The 27161-nt window shown below is 42.3% G+C and overlaps 1 protein-coding gene and 1 long non-coding RNA gene across 6 annotated transcripts in view; one reads left to right on the plus strand and one right to left on the minus strand.

The window, feature by feature from the left end:
- The window catches only part of LOC142492123 (uncharacterized), a 67881-nt gene extending 44105 nt beyond the window's left edge, over positions 1-23776 (minus strand). Inside the window, exons 1-4 of one of the 2 annotated variants that reach the window (XR_012800754.1) lie at positions 23660-23776; positions 22344-22426; positions 17714-18100; positions 12397-12556 (exon numbers count right to left, since the gene is read on the minus strand). This is a non-coding gene — a long non-coding RNA (uncharacterized LOC142492123). The remainder of the gene's footprint in view (positions 1-12396; positions 12557-17713; positions 18101-22343; positions 22427-23659) is intronic. The other variant, XR_012800753.1, reaches the window with a different exon arrangement.
- Positions 23777-24269: 493 nt separating this feature from the next.
- IBTK (inhibitor of Bruton tyrosine kinase) overlaps positions 24270-27161 on the plus strand; it is an 81322-nt gene continuing 78430 nt past the window's right edge. Inside the window, exon 1 of one of the 4 annotated variants that reach the window (XM_075597950.1) lies at positions 24270-24483. The gene's annotated coding sequence lies outside the window, so the exon portion shown is untranslated. The remainder of the gene's footprint in view (positions 24484-27161) is intronic. The other 3 variants (XM_075597947.1, XM_075597945.1, XM_075597949.1) reach the window with 3 other exon arrangements.

Consider the following 27161-nt stretch of genomic DNA (forward strand, 5'->3'; position numbering starts at 1 on the left):
ATTAGTTATAATAAGATGCAAATGTGGCATTACAATAAAGTGTGTTTTTGTAACGCAGGGACTTAACATTACATTGGTGAGGTCAAACAGAAACTTGCCGTAACTACACACTGCAAACTGCAATAGGGCTTTCACAAGTTCTGGGTGGGTACTACACCACAGTTGGGTATGATTAACTAACAAAAAACTATATTTCAGGGTCTGGATGGGAGCAACGTGTAGTAGTGCTAACTTAACATGGTGTTTAGCTAATGTTAATGAGATGTACAATGGGCATTGTTTTTGCACATTATTATAGTAGCTTTGTGGATACGTGTTTACCTCTTGAAAATAACATCTGTTAATGATTTTGATAATGTCCCATTAATAGCACTAAGTTAATGAACCTTTGTGGATCTGGGCCATGTTAATTTAAGTTGTAAGCTCATTAGCAATTAAATACGCATCTAACTCGTTGCAAAATGAGTCAGGTGAAAACAGACAATTTTTACAAGCCTATAAAAATTGTAAGACAATGTTAGATTGTAAGACAAATCTTTAAAAAATAAAAAACTAACATGCAGGGGAAATGGCCCCTTTTAAAGTACGATAGTCTCTGATCCTCTTTCACCAATTGTTGTTATAATACCACACGGTTTCTGACCATCTACTTTAATCTTACAGACGAGCAATGCTTAAAGATGTTTAAGAACAATAAAAAGATGGGGTGACTGTTCATAATTGTGTCAACATTTTTTATTGTATAAAGGATCGCATTCAACACCAGTCTACTGCACCCTAAAATCTTTTAACAACTGTAGGTAGTTCGATCAGTTGAAATACATTGATGACCTGAGGCGCAAAAGCCGTACATCAACATATCACCCGCCGTAACTAACAGCATCTTGGTTATCAGTCTTATTAAAGAGGCACAATCGCCACATTGCCTTGTAGAGTCAGAGCTTGGGTCACCGTGTCAAGTTTAGCACACTTGATTTACATAAGTCAAGCTTTGTACCTGACAATTGGGCGCCAATTAAATATTATGGCCCATATTTACTAAGCAGTGTTCTGCCATAAGACACCTTGAATACAAAGTCCGATTAATGTTTTACTTGACCCTAGGTAAGACACCAGTTTTGGGCTCTCAATACACACCATATGCTTATCAATGGGGCACAAAGAGAAATACAGACAGAGCAGAGCACACAGAGATACAGGTACCAGTCACACACATGTAACACCCCATTAATTGGGTTACTGGTTTGCTGTACGGGGTTAATAGCAGAATAGCATGTGCTGGGCCCCACCCTGTGTTGCCACGGGGATACTGACGTCACTTGGGGGTACATCGGAGAGGAAGAAGGTTCTAGAGGGTTAGGTTCCTGAAGGACAAGAAGAAAGGAACCACAGTGGGCCATATGCAATGGGCTCCAGGGTGTCAGCGGATCAGATCTACAGGCGGATCCACCTATGTATTCTCCTCAACCAGTAGGGAAGTGGCAGTTCCCAATTAGGAATGGGGTATAGTCATTACCTACAAAGAACCGACCAGGATCCCAGTAAGGGGTATAATGGATGTTACTCCGAAGGGGGGCTCGGTCCAATACAAGTAACACAGCCAAGTACATATACCTTACTCTGAGAGTTAAGAGTGGGCACCTAGAGAAGCACCGTTTCATGAGTAACAAAAAGTATGTAAAGCAACGTACAGCTATGTTGAGTATGTGTGTGGGATGTCCCTATGCCTGGGGACCTGAATAAAGACTGCGTTGTACTACAAAACTTCCTGGCGTCCATCATTTCCCACCCCCTCATCGCCCAACCACCTAAATCCAGTACCCTGAAGTGAGGTAAAATGTGCTGAGTAGCAAATACTGCGCACCAATGTAAACACCGTAGGAGCCGGGCAGGGAGGGTTACGCACACATACAGTGTCAGACTCTTCTTAACCAATTGATGCATTTTGATGTCCCCGTCCCAACTGGCCTTAGGCAGGAGCCTAGTTTCACGTTGTAATGGATCTATTTCACTCAAATAATGATTTGTTACTTGAACATATGTGAAAAAAAATATTCTTTTATTGAGCAGAAGTCCATAAAACGCACAACGTTTCAGCGGTTAATCTATTACTATGTTTACCTGATAAAGGGCATTGACACACAAACCCAGGGTACGTCTGACGTCACCGTCACGTGACATCGGCTCATCGGTGAGGTGTGGGCTATACACTGTCTGAGTGCTTCGTAGACTGAGTCCGTGGGCAGCAAGAGCACTCAGACTCTAGGGCTGATCTCTCCTATATCTGCAGTGAGTGTGGCTGGTCTTACAATAGACTGGTCGAAATTATATCAGAGCTTATAGTAAAGTATATTGATATACTGAGTGAGGTGTGTAGTGGCTATTTCAACTCAGCCATCCTTGTACACAGCCTCACTTTTCATCTAGCTGACAAACACATTCAACTGCTTTCACCCCATCTTATTGCAATGGTCATAGGGGCTTAGAGATATACTTATACTTACCTTGGTATAGAGATCACCCACATTTTAGGGTTTATTAAGATTTACTATAGAGGTATTTATATATAATTACACCTCCATTAAACACCCTACCACACCTCTCCGTCTTTTAATTACTATTTGTTTGTTTTTTGTATGTGGTTTCTCCAAACAATTTATTTTAATAAGTTTATAATAAAATGTAAGTTTTAATTAGGGTGCACTTTGCTTAGTGCCACACTAAAGGGATTCTATCTTTCCTCTCACTTAAGGTTCCCCAGGTCCCAGACAGGCCCCAACTCCCCACCAGGTTAGTGGGTAAGTGATAAGGGACGGCCCCTAGGTTAGGGACTCTGCCCTTAGGTGCGTGTGGTGTGCAGTCTTGTCAGGTCACAGCTGTCAGTGCTGTGAGGGCTGACAAGAGGGCATCATGTGAGGTTGCAGTGCGTTGCTGCAGGTGTTGTGAGTATTAGGTAGGAGTTAGTCAGAGGGGACCCGGGTAGTGAGGGGAGAGATAGTGTGGGTACAGGGGGTCAGTGACCCACCTGCATAGGACAGGCTACCCTGTAGGCCCCTATGAGTTTCCCCTGAAGACATTTAAGGTTGCTGTGCTGTAGGGACGGCCTATAGTAGCATCGAGCATCACCTTACTATTAGTGTCAGTTAGGGACTCAGCAGACGCTGTGTGTCCGTCCAGAGGGTTGGGCGCAGATCATCGTTGTTGCTGCATAGGCCATATGGGTGGGATCGCCCCGGACGGTAGTTCCTGTGTTCATCCATCATCGGATCCTTTGCGAAGCTCCGTTGCAGGTCCGAGCACCGGAGTGCTCGGCAGGTAACCCTCATCAACAAGTGCACCAACGATCCTACATATTATTATTTCGGGACCAGTGACTGCGCAGTCATACATATCCTCTCACTAGGAAAGGGTGGGAGACGTATTGTGTATGTGGTTACTGGACACGGGGTGGGATCACCTGGTGAAGGGGGTAGCGTCCTGAGAGACGCATTAGTTAGTGTCTCCTCTAGAGAGGGACACCTGTTGATCTGTTGATGTTATATGCAAAAGTACGTTTCCTATGCTCACAAGTAAAGGTATTGGTTATTATACATACTGTGTGCCGAGTGATATATATTGTCCTGCGAGGAACCACTCCCCCTCTGGTGGGAGCCATCGCAGGTGGAGGCGCTGCACCGAGTACAGGGTTACTCATAATATACTTGCCCCAGGTTCCCCATGGCGGAAGCTCAGCTCTCCTGGGAGCCTAACAGGTAAAGCACCACACCCGGTAACAGTAGGTTCTCCGCACTCACACTATATCTGCGATTGGGTGGGGGAATACCCGTTACACTTATAATATGCTGATGTTTGGAATTATGATCCGAGTTTGTAACAAACGTATTAAAAGTAGTTCATGCATGATCTTATCTACTGTATTTGTGCACTGGTTGAAAATAGCCCAATACTTACAGTAGAAAAGACAATGTACTTTTCCTAAATCATTTCTACCCAGTCTTGCTGATGCTAGTATCTTATTCGAAGTCAGTACCTTTGTAGGAATTTATCAGTAGAACTTTATTTGAAGTGTTCCAATTCACATCTGCTTATTGTAATCTTTTATAAAGCCTTCAACAGGAGTAACTCCATAAACCTGCCAATATGATCGGTACCACATGCTTTTTGATCATAACAACTACAAATAATGTTTCATTATAGGTTACAGACTAATGCCAAAGTAGACGGTTTTGAATTATAAAGTCACTATGTAATCCATTTAGTATGCATGTACATACAGTATAGGATTAACACTGGTGTGCCAGCAAATCTACCTGCTGATCAATGCAAGCATAAATATCATATGCAAAAAACTATGAGCGGAAGTTTAATAATATGCCTAAAACAAATAGTACTCTCTGAATAGCACAGTGCACCCGGTGCAGAGTGAAAATAGTCATATTCATGGTGGTTTCGGAAAAAATAAGGTTGGCAGGATAGTACTGTTGCACAATTTTCTCTAAGTCAGTAGTTCTCAACCTCTATTTGAGCAGGAGCACACCTGGTGGATTTTGTAAATCTCGGGGGAACCCGTTTATCAGAACTCAATCACACATTCTCGTTCCGTTCTGGGCTCAGAGAGTAGAGGTGGATCGCAGCCTCTAGGTCTCCAGACATCACAGGATAGACGCGTTGGGACAGGCAGGTTAACTCAATCCCATATATCAAGCAAGGGAACCTTCTTGAAGTGTTTATTTGGGGCAACAACATACAAATAAAAAGGTGGGGAAAGTACAGAGGGAACATTGGGACATGAGAGCAATTGAGGGGAAAGGGAGCTATGAGGGAAGTGGGATAAATGCAAGATATAGGGATAGGTAAAAATCAGTAACTTTACCAGGATAGGAGAGATGACTGCTCAAGATGGCTGCTGGTACTAAAAGACAGCTTGCTGGTCTGGGCTGATGGGAAATAAACTGGAACAATACCACCTGGCAAGGGGAGCAGCCCATCCTGGTAAAAAAAACTATAATGAAGAAGTGCCCGGGCGCTACCTCAAATGGAAGTGGTGGGGAAAACCAAACTTGTAAAAAATGTATAAAACCTTGTTATGGTGTTTTGGGTTCCCACTTGTCTTCTTAATGCCCTTCTATGACTCAGACCCCCACAGGATCTATCCGAGATCCTTAGTGGTAATGGAAACAGAAAAAGAAGGGGGAGCACAGGTTAGGGGATGATGGAGGGTATCGGTATTTTTAGTGAAGTATGAAATACAGATATAGCAATACCCAAGCTTTCTTAGCTGTAGTGTGGGGAAGGTGGTATAACAAAGGATAAATAGATAAAACTTACACGGCCCTGTGTAAGTATGGCTCGCATCAAGGTATCTTTTGTTTTTTTCTTCCTTTGTTCGGCCGGTACGACAATCTTCCTTCCCTGGTTCTCACAGTGATTTCCTTGCTTCTGCCGCGGTCTGTTTACACTCGAGGTCGCAGTGCTCCCCTCGGAGTAAAGGAACAAAGTTAGATCATAACAGATACAGAGGTAAGTAAATGCTTAGAGCGGGTAACTGATAGGGGAAATGGGACAATTAAAGCAGATTGAACTGCAAACACTCACACGGGCCAGTGTGAGTGTAATCCTGTAAGAGATGTTTCTCGCTCCAAAGGTGACAGCCTTGATGTCTGAGACTCACACATAGAGCATAGACAGTCTGCAGGGATGATGGGAAGTGGTATAACTAAAATGATAAATACAATAATACTCACACGGACTAGTGTGAGTACACACTAGTAGCGGTATCTTTGTAGCCTCTTGGGGAACTTCCCATCACTCTTGTGGTGGTTCTGTGACGCAGTGGTGAGGTTCCACTGGGTTAACTTCTCTGTGAGGGGATGTGGAATAAAAATAGTCCACGCTTGATCTGTATTCGAGGTAGTCCACTTTAATAAAACATTAAAAAGCTTACATCAAAGAAGGAAGTAAGTGCAATAAAAAGCCAGTCTCTGAGTTGTTGGTATGAGACTGGTAAAAATAGTGAAGATGAGAAGTAAATCCCAGGGTGGTGCTTCCAATATCCAGGATAACGATTGCAATATAGCTTTAAGAGTCCAGGAACTTATATATCCATTAAAAAATGGTATGTGCAGTTGAAAGGCATAAGGCTCACAATAAAGCCATAATTAAGGACTTCAATGATAGGACAAAGCTCACTGTGGATTTAGGAATGAATTCCCAATGAAGAGAACCCACCCCACAGCCACTTTAGAGTAATAGTCCTCTGTCCCTAGGCTAGAGCAAACATAGCCTATCTGCATACAAAGTTATTTGAAATGTGAATGACTCACAGTTTTGCTGTCCATAGCAGTCCTGGTTGAAGTGGGTACCTCCGTCCATAGAATGAGTGTAGATATCCAAAAAAGATGATGGAGCCCTGCTTCAGAATGAAAGGGCTGGAGGCTGGCTTATGAAAATTAAAAATGCTTTATTCAGAGATGCATAGTAGCCATCGCTACAAACAGGGTCCTCTAACGCGTTTCACGCCTGTGTGGCGCTTTGTCAAAGAGTGACATGTGTTCTGAGAATGCTCCCTAATTACCAGCTCAATGAGGAGGTGAATTCGCGCCAAAATGACTCACCCGATCACATGGGATGCAGACCGGGCAGCAAACCACGGAAGCCGCAATGGGGAAAAAGCACCTCCCCAATCGAGTTAGCAAATCCAGGAAGTGAGAAAACATAACAACAAAATTTAATATAACAAAAATAATGATAAAAACGCCACCAATAACAAAAGTATGTATTGGTGGACAAACAAAATATATACATAAATAAAGAAATGATGAGAAAAATGAAGAAAAAAAAAAGATCACAAAAAGATAATGATAATAAGAAAAAATATATCAATTTATAAGTACATAACTAAAAAACTGAACACATATTAACCCACACTACAGCTAAGAAAGCTTGGGTATTGCTATATCTGTATTTCATACTTCACTAAAAATACTGATACCCTCCATCATCCCCTAACCTGTGCTCCCCCTTCCTTTTCTGTTTCCATCCTGGTAAAAAAGGCAGGTGGGTTGCCAAGGCAACTGACTGAAGCCAAGAAACCCACAAGGGGTCGCAACATTGTTGCAACAGCCAGGCGAAGTAGTGCTGGCAGCCTGAAGACATAGAAAAAACACAATACTGTTCCAGGACACCGGATGAGTCCATTAGCAGAGTGTTTCCCCTGGGGGATTGCGGTACCCTTGGTAGAGGATCACGGCACACCAGGGTATCCTGGCACCCTGATTAAGAAACATTGCTCTAAGTGAAGCAGAGCAATGCGTTGCATACTCCTCTGGTAATTAAGGGAATAAATTAATAAAAAGTCCAGGTTTTCAAGAATTTAACAAGGTTGTGATGCCAGTCAAACAGACAGCAAAGTCCATTGCGCAAAAGCCTCTGCAAGTACCTTCAGACCAACTTGAAAATCCCTTTTCCTGCTCCTCTATAAAAAGGAGGGCGATCCGATTCCACCACCAACAACACGATCTCCAAACGGAACGAAGAAAAAGAAGACAGAGTGCATCGAGGTCAGTATTCAATAATTTATATGCAATAAAAAGTAAAAACCAGACTTAAAATTCAGTATTATAACTCGAACATAGTAGAGTAAACCGGGAGTCCTGCATATGCAATGGCGTTCCTGCGTGGTCCATGTCTCCACCGGGAACTAAGCCGCCGGAGTTCAAAAGCGGAAACCCCAAAAGGTCTGCCAAAGACAGAGCAAGGTCGAAGGATAGGATTGATTTATATTTCTGTAGCACAGTGCCTCCTATCAGATGCTAATTCCTATCTGCATCTTAAGAAAGATCCAACAGTGAACTATGAATTTAAATTGGGAACGTTTTTGGATGAGTTTTTTCCGTTGGGGATATTGACAAAATCAGAATGAGCTTTTTCTTCCCTTTATATTCGTACTGTATTTTACCAATTATGTACCACTTACCAAAATGTCATAAGGACCTTCTATAGCAACCAGGCCGCCCAACTACTGTATCTCCGGGATAAAGTCTATCACTGACAAATTTGTCGTGATGTGTTGATTCTTTCATGCAAAAAATTGTTTGTTAAACTGCCTGCCATTTTGCAAGACACCACAACTCTTGTTGGTTTGCTTAACAATATAGTGTTGAAGCCCAATTTCAGATTAGTCACTTTACATTTACAGTCTCTGTACACTTCTATTAGACATTCAGCAGTGGTGAACAGTGTGACGGTGAAGGGGTACCCAGGCCAGTAAATAAAGGTATTATGCCCAGCTGGGTGCACCCGAGTCATATTGGGGAATTGTGATTGTCAGCTCTTCAACCCAGTAATGGCAATAACACTGTGCTTCTAATAAAAAATGTCTGTGTGTCTCCCACCAGGTATAAGGTGGCAAGAATAATGTGATTGTTATTGTAACATGTATTTCAATAGCCGCGCATAGGAAAAATGGTTTTAAAAACCCAGCAGCTTGCAACACAGCGCATAAGCGTTTAGCCAACTTCTGCTAGGAAGGTTCTAGAGCGCTGAGTTTTGCTGTGAGCGCTGAGGGAGTAAAATCATAAAAAAGGTTATAACGCAATTTTTATAAAGTTTCATAAAAATTGATGAATGAAAGTCCCCATATTTTAATAGTTCTAACATTATGGGCATAAGGGGATTTTCCTTCAGACAGCCGGAACAGAGGGAAACACTCAAGATTGTAATGGCGGTACTTTAGAAATGTTTGGCAGGAAATTCCTGTGAGTGAGTCATGCATAATTTAGCACCGGGCTTGTAAGACATCCCGCTGACATGGTCCCAAGATGTCTGGAAAAGTCCGTTGTTAAAAAGGTTCCGACATCGTAAGGTGTTAAGCAGGGAGGGGTAAATACAAGTACCCTCATCCTAGCAGATGTCCAGGCGAAGTAGACAAGATGTCGCCAGGAAAGGGGGCTTGGTTTGGTATGCTAAGCGGTGAAGGTGCGAGGTTCGCATATGCCCGTAGCATACTAAGAAGCCCTCTGCCCGGTGCTGTGAGGTACTGACAACCTAGGGATAGGTGGGATGGTTAGTTCCCACGCAGCGATTGGCTGCAGGGCTTAAAGATAGGGGTTTTGACTGTTTAAAAATCCCTGCAGCCGATCAGGAGTTAGTTCCATCATGCGGTAACAAGGATTCATCTAAGCTGGATCTTAAACTTTGCAACATCGTAACCCAAGTCAAGAGTTCGTAAGAACTAAGGAATCCAGAACCAATTCTACCAATTCTCAAGCAAGCAGAGGAACTGAAGATGAGATTCAGAGATCGTGGATACAGAGAGAGGGATCTGGAGGTTGCCTTTGAACAGGCATTATGTACAGATAAGAACACACTCCTATCTAAACAACGTAATACGAAAAGAAACATTTATGCCCAGAATGATGCGACTAGCCAGATGCCTCTATTTGTGACCACTTTCTCCAAACAGGCTGAACAGATTAGGTTTATCCTACATAAACATTGGGCAGTCTTGAAATTAGATAAAGACTTAGAACACTACACAAGATCTAATCCAAAAATGGTGTTTAAAAAAGCAAAAACTATTGGTAGTCATGTTTCACCCAGTTTGTATCACTCAGCCAAGGATAATGTATCAAATCGGCCTAAGGGCTTCTTCAAATGTGGAGATTGCAGTCTCTGCAGATATGCCACACCAATTAAGTCAATTAAGAATGTATACACAAATTATAAATATGTGATAGAGTCATTCATAACTTGTAATACTAACTTTGTGATATATTTGCTTAGATGTGCCTCTGGGAGTGGTTACATTGGCAGGACTATCCGTACACTCAGAACCAGAATAGGTGAACACATCAGAAGCATTAAAAAACATGATGACAGATTCCCTGTAGCTCGTCATTTTATGAACTGTCCTCAAGGATCACTTAGCACATTCACATATAGTGCCCTTGAACATATAAATACTAACATTAGAGGAGGAGATAGGGAAGCTCTCCTGAATTGTAGAGAGATGTTCTGGATCTATGCCCTTGGGACGTTAGCACCCAGGGGCATGAACCAGAACTGGGAATTGAAACGTTTTTTAAAATAAATTTGGTTTCTATATTATAATCTTTGTCATTACTATTGAATATAATATTATTTATATTTATGGATATATATATATCTGTCTCCTTATGTTAGTTAATTTTATTATTAGCAATAATCTAAATTTATTAATGTATGTTTTATTAATATACTGAACTTTTTTGAATAATTAGGCTTCAATAGATTTCCATTAACATTATTTGATCTATATTTAATATTTTCATTTTAGATTTCATGCTTGTTATAAATGCATATCTATTTTTCTTATATATACATATAGATTATTTAAAAATGTATTGATTTTTATATACTATCCTAAACATTTATTTATTACTGTTTCTATGTCCTTGTTCCATATAGGGAACCGAATTCGCTAGTTCATATTACTTTGTTTCTTTTCTAATTTTAGAATATTGTTTTCTTTTTATGTCTGTCTGTGTTTTATGTTGCTTTCAATTGTATCACATCTGCTCTCTATACTTTATACAGTATCCCCCGCTCATACAGGACGCACCTTCCATTCTAGATTGTGGTTTGGAAGAGGGGTCCACCAATAGTATTACTCCATATGATTCTCGCGCCAAATTTACAATGTGACGTCAGTGTTTGGAGGTGGGGGATTCTCTATAAGACAGGGAGTTTGATTAGACGCGAATCTACTCTTTGAGAAAGGGCGTTTGCCTGAAACGCGTTAAAGTGTGTCTCTGTCCCCGTTACCATGTTACCAATAAACTATTTTTAACCCTATCAGCATTGGTGCTGGCCCTGTTTTTGCAGCTGTGCACTGCTTCCAACATTTGGATTTCTCCTCTGCGTAGAACGAAGTAAGCAGCTGCGGAGGAGACACAGGGGTTGCGAGCGGCGCCCTATCCAAAGACTGTTTTCGGTTTTATTTGCACACAACTCCCGCACCTGGGAAATTGTGCCTAGAGACTCTATTTCTAAAGATTTTGTTTTGGAAATAGAAGATTTTGTTTTGCCCCGTCCCAGTAAGTGTATTTTTGTAATATTTTGTAAATCAAGCTGTGTATGTTCATTGTGTAAATAAATTACAATTTATTTTATCTCTTGCTTTGCTCAATGAAAGGATCCGGGTATTAAGGTGTTAAAAGTGCTGGTCTCCCGTGACAAACAGGGCAGCTGAAAGCTTTCCCAGGACCCAGGTCTACAGTTCCCACTGCCCCCTCGCCCCCCACCCGGTGCCCTCCCCACACCCGTGTCGGCAGAATTGCAAGCCCACCCTTGTTTCTTATAAAAACTCTCACTCCCTTCTAATCCCCCTTCCCCAATGTATTTCTCTCGCCACCTTTCTTTCACTCTCCCCCCTCTCACTCTTCCCGTATTACACTCTTCCTCTCCAATCTTTCCTCTCCCTTCTTAAACCCCTCACACACTCACCCCCCTACTCTCACTAAATCCCACTCCCTCAATCCCTCATTACTCACACTCAACCCCCCGCTCAATTCCTCCCTCCTCCCTGGCCATGAAATACCCCCACAAACTCCGTCCCCCCCACACACAATACCCTCCTACACACACACGATACTCCTATAACTCCCCCTACACACACAATACCCCCACAACCACCCCCTGCACACTCAAACAATAAACCAACCGCACACACACACACACACATACACAATACCCCCTACACACACACACAATACCCCCACAAACCCTTCCTACACACACACAAAACCCCCACAAACCCTTCCTACACACACACACACACACACACACACACACACACAATACCCCCACAAACCCTTCCTACACACACACACACACACACACACAATACCCCCACAAACCCCCCCCCACACACACAAACAATACGCATACCCTACACACACACACACTGCTCCTACATACACACACACACACAATACTCCCGCAACCCTCCAACACACACGATGACCCTACAACCTCCCTACACACAATAATCCCCCTCCCCCACAAACAAAATACCCCTACCACACACACTATGCCCACAAAGCCCCCTACACACAAATCCCCTACACCCACATTCACACAGACCCCAAAATCACACACACACACACAAAGCCCCCTACACACAGGCATACACCCCCCCCCAAAACACACACACACACACAAACCTCCACACACCCTGCATACACACAAACCCCCCTACACAGACACCCTACACAAACACACCTACAGCCCCACAAACTCCCTCCCCCACACACACAATACACCACACACAGACACCAACATCAACACCTCCACACAATACCCCACCAATCCCCCTACACACACACACACAATACCCCCACCACACTACACACTAACCTTGGGGTAGGGAGTTGGACTCATGCTTCTCGGATTCGGGGGTTGGGCCAAACTTCTGCGACAGACCGGCAAGGAGAGAGGCAGGCCCGGAGGTGGAGCACCCCACACCCCCAGGTGGGCCTGGGACAATTGCCCCAGCTCCCCCCTCCTCTTGGCGGCCCTGGTGGTGAAAGTAGATTTTTATTCTTACAGATACTCGCCTAGGCATTCACAGCATTGGAGGTTGGAACTGGAGTGTCTTAGGGTACTCTCCTGGAAATAAGGAAGAGGCTAAAGATATATAATTCATAAACACTTCCCCAAGTCTTCATAGTAGGTGTGATCTCGTTTCTTTCCCATCGAGCCATGCCCTCATTTGAATGTGCCACCGACGTCCTTTACCTAGCCATGATTGCACATAGGGTGTAGGATTTCACTCTATGTAGGGAGGTCCAACGCTTACGGCAGTTTGTTTGAACTTGACATTTTTTCAAATTTATACCAAAAACACCATAGAGGTAGATTGATCCATACAACTAAACAACACTGAACCACAGAATATACGTCCGGCAGTAGTCTTCTGGAGAATGAGAGATGGTGTCACGGTGACCTGTACGTTACGCTGCCTGCGCCTGCATGCAAAAGCATAAAGAAAGAGGGCTCCTCATACAGTATTTGGAAAAGAGAGGCTCAATGGTTCCATTGGCGCTCATTCAAATAATACATTATTACAGTATTGTAGTACAGCTAGAGTGATGTATCACGACTTACTGTTTTCGGGTTACATCGCAACCCAAAAAAAAGTAAGGACTAATGCAGCTGTGGTCCCTGTTTCTGAATGGGACCCCCGCAACGTTAATCTTCTGACCAAAACTAAAGAAAACTAACCTATCTCTCCCTCTCCATCTCATCTCTCTGCCTCTCCGTGTCTCCCCAGCAGAAGATGGCTCCGGTCAGTGACATGGATGACCTAATATGGATATGCTCATAAATGGAAATGCCCATGTTAGGACAGCCTATGTCCCTGACCGGAGCCAGCTTCTGCTGGGGAGACACGGAGAGGCAGGGAGAGAGACACAGAGAGAGAGTCAGACTAGTTTTCTTTAGTTTCTGACTGTTAGGTGTCGCAGTGGAGGTTAGGTTAGGTTAGAATTCGAAAAATAAATCTTAAAATCCCAAATAAATCATACCGGTGAGCGATAACGGCACCAGACCGTACCAGTCTACTTTCACCACTGAAATTCAGATGGTTTGGAAGCAGTGAGTTACTTTCTACATAAAGACTCCTCTCTCCCTGATCTGCGACTCAATTTTATTTTACAGTAGTATTTCCTTTATATTACAAAACATTTATTTTTTCTGTGATAAACCAGTTTTATTGACAATTATGTGGAATGGCGATGGGCACTCGGTTTGCCCCAGTTTCACCAATTTATTTATGGGTTTCTCTGAATGACGTCATATTTGGAATGTCAATGTACAGAGGCGCCGGCCTTTATTCTAAAACCTCGCCCGGCGTACCGCTCTGAATACAAGATCATGACGTGCTATGTTTTCCAACCATATTGCAATTGACTCGGGTTTCTATCGGACGCAGAAAATTGCATTTTAGCGTTGTCTGCAATACCGTCTAGAAACTCAATTGGGCGATCGCGAGCTGTTGTCTTAAAAGTCTAATAGCAATTCAACCTACAGTAATGTACAGCTGTACAGTTCTGCAAGTCTGTGTGTGTATGTACAGTAATTGTAATTTGAAGATTTATATTTGAAGCAGAGATTAACGTTACGAGTTCATACTGTATACAGTAGTCTGAGACTCCTTAGCCATACACATAAAAAATATGAGGACACATACTGTACTGTATACAGGATAATAAAGGGAAAAGAAATACAGTATTACAAAAATATAACGTCGCGTCTTCTTCCGAATACAAAATATTTTTTCCGCTCATGCGGATTGGAACCTTGCTGAAACGCGTACTGTATGCGTGTCATCACATTTCTATATGTATTATTTATTAATTAATACTTTTGCTAGGCTTGCTCTTCTTTTCATACTGTTTTTATTTCATGTGCATGCGTGTACTTCTCATTGGAACCTTGTTGAAACGCATATGCGTGTCATCACATTTAGGCGCATGCGTATATGACTTCTCATTCAATGTGAATTTCAAAATATACATATTCCCAACAAGCTCTGAGAAACCCCAACCATTACCACATAATATATATATATATGCATATAAGTGTCAAAAGGAGTGCTAGTGGGCGTGGCTAAATGTATAACAACAAAAAATAAAAAAACAAAACAACAAAAATGCCCAAAGCTACTTCCATTCTGACAAAAATACACAGTGCAATACCTATATATCTCTTGTAAAAAGTAATTTAGTTTAACCCTTTGGCCAAAGCGTCTTAAGCTTGCTGCCCCCCAAGGTTTAAGCTTGCCCCTTTTTACAAGAGATATATAGGTATTGCATTGTGTATTTTTGTCACAATGGAAGTAGCTATGGGCATTTTAGTTTTTTGTTGTATACATTTAGGCACGCCCACTAGCACTCCTTTTGACACTTATATATATATATATATATATATATATATATATATATATATATATCAAACAAAGAATGGACTGCGCTCCTCAGGTGTAAAATCAGACTAATTACCAAATGATTGTATTAAATGGATATAGCAAAGGTGAATGGCAAAAGTGAATGCAACAGTATTATGGATGATTGACTCACACTAATAAAAATACATGCAATATGTTATAATAAAATGCTGAGTGCCAATGTTTAAAAAGCTGCTGTAAACACAAATATATGCCAGTGAACAATACAAATATAATAAAATGGCATGTGTTGGTAGTTTGACTACTGCACTAATGAATCCCTCCTGAATGATACTAAATGAATGATGAATGGAAATATACAGAAAAAATGACACTAAGTGTGTCAAAGATAAAAATAAAAATAAAAATGAAAAATGTGAAAAATGTAAAAATATATCAACCAAACCAAGGGTCCATGCTAGGATCTGGCTGCTCTCATCAAGGACCAACGAACTCCCAGAAATCTGTGAACAACAAGAAAAGAAAGCGCCCGATCCTAGTGCAGCATGAAAAAATACAATTTAATAAAAATGAATATGAATAAAACCAACAAATGCGAACTCACAAACACAGGATAAATAAATGCATATAATGAGTATACTCATTCGCCAACCGCCCACGTTGTGCCTTGGATGGCGCGCCCTCTCTCTGTCTGGGTTTTCTCAGCTCTGCTGAACTGACATCCAGCAGGGGATACAGGAAAAAGCTCACCACAATGTGACCCGGAAGTCCTCCACAATGTTAGTGTATCCGGATATGAGGTCTGCAGTCCGTGACCCCGCGATGCAGGGGCTGATCAGAGAAGTCTCTCTGCACTCCCAAAGGCAGTCCGTAATGAGGTGGGCAGTGAGGATAGAGTCAAAATGTATATCACGGTGTGACAGCAGCTAAAAAACGCTCTTCTCTACGCGTTTCTTCACATAAAGTGATTTCATCAGGAGATCTCTCCTGATGAAATCACTTTATGTGAAGAAATGCGTAGAGAAGAGCGTTTTTTAGCTGCTGTCACACCGTGATATACATTTTGACTCTATCCTCACTGCCCACCTCATTACGGACTGCCTTTGGGAGTGCAGAGAGACTTCTCTGATCAGCCCCTGCATCGCGGGGTCACGGACTGCAGACCTCATATCCGGATACACTAACATTGTGGAGGACTTCCGGGTCACATTGTGGTGAGCTTTATCCTGTATCCCCTGCTGGATGTCGGTTCAGCAGAGCTGAGAAAACCCAGACAGAGAGAGGGCGCGCCATCCAAGGCACAACGTGGGCGGTTGGCGAATGAGTATACTCATTATATGCATTTATTTATCCTGTGTTTGTGAGTTCGCATTTGTTGGTTTTATTCATATTCATTTTTATTAAATTGTATTTTTTCATGCTGCACTAGGATCGGGCGCTTTCTTTTCTTGTTGTTCATATATATATATATATATTTATATTATGTGGTAATGGTTGGGTTTTCTCAGAGCTTGTTGGGAATATGTGTATTTTGCTAACTGTGTGCAGCTGGTCTCAGTTGCTTATGGGAGGGTAGTGGTCCCTCCCCCCCAAGGTTTAAGCTTGCCTCATCCCACTTTCCAAGTTGGCAGGTCAATTTCATTTTGCCAGGTTATGACAGATCCAATGTGATCATTCTTCCTGTAATTATACAGGTAAATAAGAATGTTAACCCAGATGAGTGTTAGGACCTGCTTTCGGTCATGCCTTGTAAGTGGCAGCAGGCTTAAGATGCTTTGGCCAAAGGGTTAAACTAAATTACCCTTTTTACAAGACATATATAGGTATTGCACTGTGTATTTTTGTCACAATGGAAGTAGCTTTGGGTATTTTTGTTGTTTTGTTTTTTGTTGTATACAATGTGAATTTCAAGTCTGAAAAAAAAACTTTTTTTTCGTTTCTGGACATGGTCTTGCATAACAATTTTTGCTATTCTGAGAATCAATCACTACTGTAGCTTTTTAATTCTACACTAGTCATGTACGTACTTTATGAGGTGGGTGGTATACTGTGATTTTTATTTGGGGGTGTGGGGTTCAAAACATTATGATGACCTGTTGAAAATATTTCTTTGAACTAATAATCCAGCATACAGAACAGTGCTCTACCCCTCTCCCCCCTCCCCCACACACACAAGGCAAAAGTATTTCTACTTCTTATCGACACCACCCCCAAACCATTCATTTGTAATGGATGGCTTTGTGGCTTAGTTTAATCTTCCCAAGCGTGTTATCACATTTAAGAATTTTCATGAATGGCTCGGGGGGGAGATGGGGGAGGTGGTGGATGATAAACGGTTGCATTACTGTTGTCTTGTTACTGTATTAAGATTTTGCGTGCGAGGTGGGTGGGGATGCGATGATACGCATATGCATTTCAACAAGGTACCATGAGACATACACGCATGTGTCTAGAGTTCCACCAATTGTTCAGTATCTACTGTAGTAACTGCTCAGCCAATCATATTGCTAGACTACATTTTCTAGAATTGTGAATAAAATAATAGAACTAAATAACCTTGAGCAAAGCGATTGATTACAGGAGAACGGACCGATCAGATTGGTCCGTTCTCCTTTAATCAATTGCTTTTCTCAAGGTTATTTAGTAACTAATCACTTGTCTGTGTGCATAATGTATTGATATTTAAAAAAAAGAATAAAATACGGCAGCTTGAACTGCAGGTAGTGTAATACAGGTAGTTACTGTAGTAAATTATACTGTATTCACCTTCATTATTGACTTTGCCAAATGGGTGTTGATGAGCCACTGTCACTCCCGTATTCTTGATTATACACGTAGTTGACAGGTGACAGCGGGCCTGCTACACCTGAAGTTGACAGCTGATGAAGCTGGAAATATTTTTGGTACATGCAAGCTTGCTGGTATCTGTACGTAAAATCAGGCTCAGGCTGGAAGTTTTGCAGGTATCCTGGCGGGGACAGATAGCAAGGGTTGCCGGTCATCTGACGGTCGGACCGTTATTGTAAGCCGGTGCTGGCGCTGTTACATTGCTGGCCTGGGATTGACGATTCTTATTTTGATTAAATCTGACCTTTCTGCTTTTGAAGTCTCCATGATCAAAGATACTGGAAAATCTGGCATCACACACCAATACTGTAAGGTTAAAAATTGAATCTGTCAGATCTGTTCTTTTCAGGGACTGAAAAGGTTAAAACAGTATGTGTCAAGCTTTATTTTCTCAGAAGACTAGATGGTAAAAGTATTTCAGCTTTGGACCAGCTGTCCCAGGATATCTATTGCATAAGAAATAAGATCATAAGAAACAAGACCACTAGTCTTGTTTCTTACCCCATTGGTAGTTATTGACCTTTTATCCCTGTTCCCACCAATTTAGGCCAGATGGTATATGTAATTTTAGATGTATGATCTATACATGGGAACTCAGTTTGAAACAGATGTATGGAATTGACACACAATGTTTTGTCCTTGCTGTTGGTATAAAAGATTGCTCTTTGTACCTATTAAACAGAAGAGAGAACTCAACCACCTTGTGTGCATTGAATCTTTGCTTCTCCGAGCTCGACTACCATCATATCTGAGACCAAAGAATATAGCAGCTGCGTGATGAAAACTCCCTGAGTAGAGTAAAGAAAAGGTTTCCTGCCCTAGGTCCAGATTTGACCTATCAAATACCCTCCTCTAACTCCGTGTGCAGGGGCAATATGAGTAGTATTGAGTAGCGTATACATTAGAATTCATTACAATTCATGAATATCTGCCACCTGGCGGAAACGCGAAGAATTGCCCCAATTAAATCCCAAACCATTATAATTAAACAGATCAACCGCGGGTGCTAGGCGGCGCGAATGCGGCATGAAAACGGGGGATGCAAAATTTATAGTGCGTGGAATACAGGAGATGCAACGACAACGGCTGAGAAGTTTTAGAATAAAGGCTCGCACAGCAGTATAATATCTCCACTACAGATCATTATGTGGTGGAAATGCATTGATGATAGTATTTTAATTGGGGAGGGAAATTAGTCATCTTTGTCTCTTGTAGATTACCTCAAATTAGGTTAATTTTAAATGTATTGGTACAAATTGTGAAAAAATCATTGCATTTGTTTGATCTTAAAATAGCCTATATATTTAGGATGGAAAAATTCACACATTCATTTTTGATAAGGAGGTCAGTGCAACAAAAGTACGTATTTGGCTGCAACCAGTTACCATCATGGAAGGTTAATCTCAAAGATTCCATATGGCCAATTTTAACGCTTGCACAAAAATTGTTCTGATTTAGTTCAATTTGACAAACAAGCTTTTACCCCCCCAAAAAATAATTTTTGAATAAAGGTTACTATGTGGGTTTGGTTCAGGGGGCATACATGAAGGCAAAGGCTACAGATAGGAACTCTCTTTTGTATGTATGTATATTTTTATTTATATAGCGCGTCAAAGCAGTAATACACGTGACATAATAATATAAATAATACAAATAACACATAATGGGAATAAGTGCTTCAGACATAAAAATAACATTAGGAGTCTACACCCGAAGAGCTTACAATCTAATTGGTTAGTTGGAGGAACGTACAGAGACAATAGGAAGGTATTCTGTAAAGGGCGTTTGCAAGGGGCTCAGGCCAATGTATGGAGTGTACAGTATCAGGCAAGGAACTACTCCTATGCTACGTTAAGGAGGTGGGTCTTAAAGGTGGATAGATAGGGTGCTAATTGGATATTGAGGGGAAAGGCAATTCCAGAGGTGTGGGGCAGTGAGGGAGAATTGTTTAATGCAGGAGAGGGCTTTAGGTCCAAAAGGGAAAGACGTCCTTAAGCAGAATGCAAGAGTAGGGATGATGTACAGATGCAGCGGCCGTTATTCGAACACTTCACGCGTTGTATACCTCGGAATACCCACGTCATGGCGCGTGATTTCTCCAACCGTACCGCCTTAAGATGCGAGTTCAGAAAATTGCATTTTAGTGTTCTGGTATTTAAACACCTGACATTGACACAGTAGCACAGTACTTACTGTACACATTGCAATTCATTAATTTCATTGCATTTAATTGCACACAAAGAAAGAATCCATGAAATTCAAACAAAGCAACCACAATAAACACGTGTGCCTGGGGCGATTTGCAGCGTTAATGCCGCGTGGAGTACAGCAGTGCACACAAAAACGGCTCCGTGATTTGTTTGAATAACGGCCGCTGCATCTGTATAGTGAGAAATTAGGGCTGAGATGTAAGGAGGGGCAGAAGAATAGATAATAGGGTGACCAGATGTTCTGGTTTAGCTGGCACAGTCCTGGTTTTTAGGCCTCTGTCCCAACTTTTGTGGTGCTGTCTTGGTTTTGAATCCCGCTGACTGCGCATGCGCGATAGACTCTAACTGGTGCTCGTGCGCATGCACGATCAGCAAAAGCTGATCGCGTCTGCGCAGACTGTATTTGCCCTTTGCACCGTCGGTGCTCGCCCTTCACAGGCGCATGCACTACATTTGTCCCAGTTTTATAGCGTTAAAAGTGTGTAGGAGCATTGTGTGTGTGATACAGGATTTGATAGGAAGCCAGGAGAGAGATTTCAGCAAGGGAGACGCTGAGACAGATATAGATTGCAGGTGAGACAGGTGAGATGCAGGAAGGCCGGACAGCAGTAGGTTACAATAGTCGAGCCGGGAGACAATGTGGGCCTGTGTTAGTATTTTAGCAATAGAGCGACAGAGGAAAAGGCATCTTTTTGCAATGTTAAGGAGGAAAAATGGACATGTTATAGCTACATTTTGAATGTAAGAGGCGAATGTGAGGGAGGAGTCAAATGTGACCCCTAGACAGTGTGCTTGTGATACTGGGTGTATGATAGTGCTGCCAACAGTAATGTAGAAGGAGGTAGTAGGGCCAGGTTTGGAAGGAAATATGAGGAGCTCCCATTTTTTACATGTTAAGTTTGAGGGCCATCCAGAATAATAAAGCGAGGAGACATTCAGAAACTTTGGTCTGTACAGCCGGTGTACGGTCAGGGGTTGAAAAGTAAATGTGTGTCATCTGCAGTGGTGATATTTGAACTCAAAAGATGGGATAAGGTCACCTAGAGAGCGTGTAACATATTTGAAATATAGAAATAAAATTAAGCATAAAGAAAAAATTCCACATAAATTCCACAGATAAACTAACTGCATTTATTACAAACTATAAACAGATGAGATTTTATGTAAACATTGGTGATATTACATTTAGATCCTGTTCATAAAACATTACTATAAAATAAACCACAAGTGATTTATAAAAAAAAAATCAAAATGTAAAGAATATTTTGGCTCACAGTCTCTTAAAGAGAGATAAATGACCTGATACATTGTTTTTTGGCAATACAGTGCTTAAAGGCTATTTCTGTTGTGGCTGAAAAGCATGTTCGTTTTATACAAAAGCGTGCATCTTTTCTTCATATATTACTAATAAAGAGTACGATATTAATGAATTTATAAACTATAACACTATTTAAAAACTTTTCAAATGAAATAGGATAGTTTACAACATGAACACTTTCCCAATAACCAGACAGAGTAGCGATCTTCAGCTAAAACAGAGAGACCTTTCTACTTATTTACCCCCCATGGGTCAGGTAATTTAGAAAAACATGAGTAGCACAATCTGCTTCACTAGTTTTGTGCACTTTTCCCATCTAAACCCTAAATTCCTAGATAGCTTTACACAGTAGCGTAGCAAAGCATGCACGGGCAAATTTTTTGTATTGTGTTTGGCCGCACATGAGCAACCGGTACTTGCCCACTGGGCTTGCGCGATCAGCTCTTTCCTATTGCACATGCGCGATTTGCTTTTTCTCACTGTGCATGCGCGAGCAGCTCTTTTCTACCGCGCATGAGTGATCAGCTCTTTCCTACCATGCATGCGTGATCAGCTCTTGCCTACCACGTACGCGTGATCAGCTCTTGCCTACCGCACATGCGCGATCGGCTCTTTCCTACCGTGCATGTGCGATCGGCTCTTTCCTACCGCGCATGCGCAGTAGCCAAGTGCCGGTCTCATTGTCAACGCTAGAGAGCGGGTCCCCCAAGAGCGCTTTGGCCGGGATATAGCTACGCACCTGGCTTTACATACAGTAAATCACAGCCAGGGACCTGCCATAGAATCTAGCTGCACTTAAACAGCCTTCAGCTCCTTAGGCCTATACATAACATAACCCCCAGGTTTAACTAAGCTTATCTCAAACCGTATCAGCGAGAGAAGCCAGCAACGTATTTCTCTATCCTTTACACGTGTTAAATTAACATTTTAACCACCCAAGTCTAAAAGCTTAATTTCCCATAAAATCCCTAATTTGATAAATTAACACTGATGAAGCAGGTGTTGTTGCACCATTATTTACCTGTACGGCACTACATTATGTTGCAACTCAAAACAAACGGAGCAGCGGGAAATCACACGATAATGTCTCATACATCTGAATGTCTGCAATACAAAAAGATTCAACAACCGGAGGGATCCTACCCTATTTCTAATCAGATTTCTATTTATTTTTATGTAGCCATGCTCTAAAATGGCTGCAGTCATCTCTCCTGCTGACAGTAAGGCCTGGTAAGATATGGGCATGCCAGCAGTAATCATGGAGGTTTGCCCTCACACCCTGGTGAGGTGCCCTATGTATGGATGGGAGTGGTCACAGGCTCTGACTCCACGGTTAGTGATGTCAGAGTTGTGTCAGCCCCCAGAGGATACATAAGGCCCAGCACTGATCAAAAGTTAGTGTGTGTGTGTGTTTGCTGAGTTATAGAGGAGTTAAGAAGTTGTTGGAAGGACAGTGTATGGAACTGTGACCAGGGACCTGGTCACAGGGGAGATATCCCTGCGGGGATAGGGAATCCCTACATTAGGAGGACTATACCTTTCAAAAGGAAAGTACGGTGAACAATGGAGGGCTAAATTCACCCATTGTGGAGGGCAGCTGGCCCACCGTACTAATAAAGATGACCCTGTTGAAATATACTCTCGTGTGTAAGTGTGGAGTAATTGCACAGAGAGAAGCACCACAGAGGAGTTCCTCGCCAGGACCATCCACAAGCTCAAGCTGGGATCCTGATGAGGTGGAGGCGCTGCACTGGATCTAGGTAGGACTCAAGCACACTGCCTCAGCTGCCTGTCTGGGTTGGCAATCCCCACACAACATCATGCGGGAGACTCAGGAGTCCTGTTGCCAACAGGTGCACCACCAGACATCACACTGTAATGGGGACTGGTTAGACCACAGGGGCCAATATGAGATTGGGTGGGTCAGGCTAGTCCAGAAAACCCGTTACATCTAATATACTAATTTTGATCATTGCTTACAGCACTGACTTCGTAGCTCTTTAGAACAAAGGCTTTCCAAATATTATATTCGTACAGTATCAGTATATACATTTGGATAGAACTTTTTGATCCCCGAGGAGCTTACGGCAAATACATACAGCCCTTGACACAGAACAGGTTATATTTGTCAAAATCTCTCACGAGTTTTTGAGAAATGTGTTGGCTTTACATATACTGTAGGCCCATATTTACTAAGCAGCCTTCTGCCCCACTGGATACCTTCCCACCCTGGAATTCACCTCACAGCCCATCCAAGTCAGAAGGCTGCTTAGTAAATATGGGTCTTAAAGTGCGTAACATAGCATTTCAAACATTTCTTTAGAGACAGTCACTGACTTCCTATGTGGAGTACAGGTTACACGCCGCTGCCTTACAGCACCATTACAAACATGTCAACAGTTCATCCCAGCAGCTGCCTCCCCTAGCTGCAGGCACCGCTCTAGTAGTGAAGAGGTTAACATGTGGCCTGCACCAATAGGAAGAGTGCTCACACATCCTCCACCAATAGGAAGAGTGCTCACACATCCTCCACCAATAGGAAGAGTGCTCACACATCCTCCACCAATAGGAAGAGTGCCTCACACATACCCTCCACCAATAACAGAACACCAGACACCCCCCTCTCTCCCAATAGAAAGCAGTGCTGTTTCCACTACACTACTGCTAAGTCACCTGACAGCAACGTGTAACCACGCCCCTAGCAACAACAGGCTGGCACGTCATAAGAACACAGCGGGCGTGTGACTGACAGCCTAATCCGCAAATACCGAGAGAGCTCTCATGTTCCCTCCACCAATAGGGACGGTGGTGACGTTTCCCACACGTCCTCAAGTGGGTTGCGAGATTATGTGTGACTTCCCAATAGACAGACTCTCTGCCTCCGGTACACCTATCACTGCGCAGCTTACATACAGTGTGACCTATCACTGCGCAGGTTACATACACTGACCTATCACTGCGCAGCTTGCATACCGTGACCGAGTCTCGGGTACAGCTGGTACTGTGTGTGCACAGTGTCACCCCCCTGCCCTGTCTCTGTACGGTGTGTCCGTCCCACCCCCCCTGCCCTGTGCTTGTTCCTGTACGGTGTCCCCATGAAGATGAGAGTGTCAGTAGTTTCTTTCCATGCACCTAAATCCCGCAGCTTCATCTAGCGACCGGTGAGATGTGCTGCGTCCTGATCATGTGTGCCTGCACCCCCTGATATAGCCACCCCTGATCCTGCTGCGGTCATATCCCAACCCTCACTCACCACTGGGGAGCAGGGGTCCTGTGCCTGGGGGTGCATAAGGGGAGGGTGCATAAGAGAAGGGGTCCTGTGCCTGGGGGCGTCTAAGGGGAGGGAGTCCTGGGGATGGGGGGGTCTAAGGGGAGGGTGTGCTGTGTCTGGGGAGTTTCTTTACCTGGTGGTATGGAAGGGATGTGTAAAAAGGGGTTTCTAAGCAGTTTCCACATTCTAGAAATCTAAATCTTTTTGCACGATCAGTTTGAAAAACTGCGGTATTCCTAAAATGTGGGCTCCTAGTGGCTATAGCAATCTTTTTATTTGCCCCTACAGCAGCAATGGGTTTACATGATTGCGACTCCTATGTTAAAATGTCAGGGCACAGTGACAGCTGCTGAGAGCTTGTAACACCCTCTTCTGTAACACAGCCCAGCCCCACATTGACATTATAAGAAAAAAGCCTTGAAACCACAGAACTGAGTGGAGAGAAGAGATAACCATGCTGCACCCTATTAACTCTCTCCCTTCGCCGTGTGCATGTGTGTTTCTGCCTATTGTCTTTTACCCATTTTGTGATTTAATGTGTGGTGTAATGAAAATACCATCACAATATTCAGTATTTTAATAGACCGGGACACAAACCGTTAACTTGAGCTACAAGTTCTATTAAAAATACAGGGAATTGTTTTTTTACGGCAGGTCAAGTGTACCTAGTTTTTGTGTTTTTATACCATGGGTTATATCAGGCCAAGGCCTGGTTTTAGGAATCTGGTGTCACAATTCTTCTGTGACAGTTGAAATAAACAAAAACACTCTTATGTATCTTAAAAGGAATTCCTCAAGGAGATCTGCAAATAGCAAGGCGTGTGGCCAGGAAGGTATTCCAGAATTGTGTAGATTTACTAAATGTAAAGATATCATGGGTGTAAAAATGATTCACGAACATTACAGATGAATCTTTGTAACAGTTGCGATTAGCTGATTTACATTGATACCGAGAATGATTGGTTGCTATATATCTGTTTTATCACGCAAACGCCATTAATTGGTTCGGCATATTTGATATCTACTGTATGCATGTATGTTAATTATACAAACACAACAGTGAAGATGGCGTTCTAAATATTATAGAAATTAATTATTTCATATGTTCAGGCAGCTTTTTTATTTGAATGAAAGGTCCTTTTTTCCTTGTCATAAGGGGAGTTGACACACCCAGAAGATGGGTTTATGCTGTGTTTCAATGAAGTGAATTTAGAATATAAACCCTGCATTCGAGTTATGAAATCAGAATTTAACAGAGGTGTGCTCTGTCAGAAACGTAAATTCTCATCTTTCATGCGCCAATGATCTCTTTGGAATGGATCATATTCTTTGTTTATCCTCTTATTTTGAAGAAACGGTCTGCATTTCTTAATACTGTAATCTGTTTCTGTAATCTAAGCACAGCACTAATTTCATATATTCAATCTAAACTTGAATAAGTAATGACTTTGGGCTCTGATTGAACTGTGCATGTGTGATTTATATTTCCAGACACATGTTGCTAGAACAGATTTCTGTGTGTTCAGTGCATATTTTCTTTAGTAAACAGGGACCAAAGACTCTGCAAGGGATTTCTTGATATCTCTTTTGAGGTGAAAGCAAGTAAAGATCTATATTGTGACGGAATGATGGGGAATATTATTAATTTTAGGTACATTGCATAGGTGAAAAATGTGTCCGCTAGATAGCTGTTTATTAACCCGTGTTATATATACAAGTCACATGCTCACAAGTGTGCCGTTCGTGACCATGTGTAGCATGAACCATGTGTAACTGTTACCCATGTACTGTGTAACCATAATACCCTACCCTTTGTTATTCATGTACTGTGTAACCATAATACCCTACCCCCTGTTATTCATGTACTGTGTATTCATTGTACCCTATCCCCTATTATTCATGCTTTGGCAATATTGAAATGTTCTTTTGTCATGCCAATAAAGCTTATTTGATTTGATGAACTTAGTTGGGGTGTCCAACTGGTGTATAGTCGGTCTGATAGGACCAGGTTTTTTGGTCATGGCATTGCAGGGTTATACACGGCAGTTTATAATGTGAGAACGCTTTAAAGGTGCCTTAAAATCTCCATTTATTTTACTTTTCTTCACTGTCAATAACGCCCCATCTCATCAACACCTCAAGCCCGCTGTCTAGGGGTCATCTTTGATTTTTGGTCTCGCCTTCATTCATCACATTCAGTCCCTCCCGAAGTCCTGCTGTTTCCACCTCTGAAGTATTGTCGAGATACGCCCTTTTCTCTCATGATGCAACTAAAATCCTAATTCACTCACTCATGTTTTCCCACCTTGACTACTGCAACCTTCTTGTTGGTATTCCCCTTGCCCACCTGTCCCATCTTCAATCCATCCAAAATGCTGTTACCAGACTCACCTTCCTCACTTATCACTCCACTTCTGCTGCTCCTCTACCAAAATCCCTTCACTGGCTTCTCATATCCACTAGAATCAAATTTTAAACTCTAGCTCTGACTTACAAAGCTATTAAGGATGCTGCCCCCCTTCCGCCTTGCATATCAGCCCTCATCCCCAAATATATACATTAATGACT

Source organism: Ascaphus truei, chromosome 4 (assembly GCF_040206685.1).
Source record: "Ascaphus truei isolate aAscTru1 chromosome 4, aAscTru1.hap1, whole genome shotgun sequence".
Taxonomy (NCBI): domain Eukaryota; kingdom Metazoa; phylum Chordata; class Amphibia; order Anura; family Ascaphidae; genus Ascaphus; species Ascaphus truei.